Source organism: Mirounga angustirostris, unplaced genomic scaffold (genome assembly GCF_029215605.1).
Source record: "Mirounga angustirostris isolate CCGP_5_RB_7025 unplaced genomic scaffold, mMirAng1.0.hap1 SCAF_11, whole genome shotgun sequence".
Taxonomy (NCBI): Eukaryota; Metazoa; Chordata; class Mammalia; order Carnivora; family Phocidae; genus Mirounga; species Mirounga angustirostris.
The window spans coordinates 59919989-59920880 of NW_026991719.1; the positions used below are offsets into that span (position 1 = coordinate 59919989).

The window sequence follows — 892 nt, forward strand, 5'->3', positions numbered from 1 at the left end:
ACAAAATTAAATAGATAAATGAATAATCCAACAATAATAGTTGGAGAATTAATATTCTATTCCCCATAATGGATACTATAAGGAGACAGAAAATCAGCAATGATATAGAAAACTGGAACAATACTATCAACCAAATTGATCTAATTGACATCTAGAGAATGCTCCAACCAATAGAAGCAGAGTAAACATTCTTCTCAAGCACTCAAGAAACATTTTTCCAAGACAGATCATATGCTAGGCTATAAAACAAGCTTCAGTAAATGTAAAATGATCGAAATTATACAAAGTATGTTCTCCAGTCATAATGGAATGAAATTATAAATCAATAACAGGCTACATATACTATTCTTATGTCTGTGTTTTACCAAATATGTTTGTATTGCCTGCCAGAAAAAAATTCATACGCAAAACATATAGTTAACTAGTAATTTAATTAGCAATAATCGCGCCTCAGATAAACCTCATTGGCTACGATACTGCCACTGCGCAAAGCTAGTTAACTAGTAATCTAAAGAAAAATATTTGTAAGAAAAATATTTATTGTGAGTTTTTAAAATTACCAATAACCGGGGTGCCTGGGTGGCTCAGATGGTTAAGCATCTGCCTTCAGCTCAGGTCATGATCCCAAGGTCCTGGGGTCGAGCCCCAAATCGGGCTCCCTGCTCGGCAGGAAGCCTGCTTGTCCCTCTCCCTCTACTGTTCCCCCTGCTTGCGCTCTCTTGCTGTCTCTGTCAAATAAATAAATAAAATTTAAAAATAAAATAAAATAAAATTACCAATAACCTAAACTCATTTCAAAAGTTGTAAAGTACAAGAAGGAAAATAAGGAGAAAAAAAATTGTATTCAATCATATAAACCCAAAATAGCTGTGGTTGATATTTCAGTGTCTAG

General features: G+C 34.1%; 1 pseudogene; it reads right to left on the bottom strand.

The window, feature by feature from the left end:
- Positions 1-327: 327 nt before the first annotated feature.
- On the bottom strand, positions 328-494 carry LOC123851223 (U4 spliceosomal RNA; annotated as a pseudogene).
- Between the last annotated feature and the right edge of the window lie 398 nt (positions 495-892).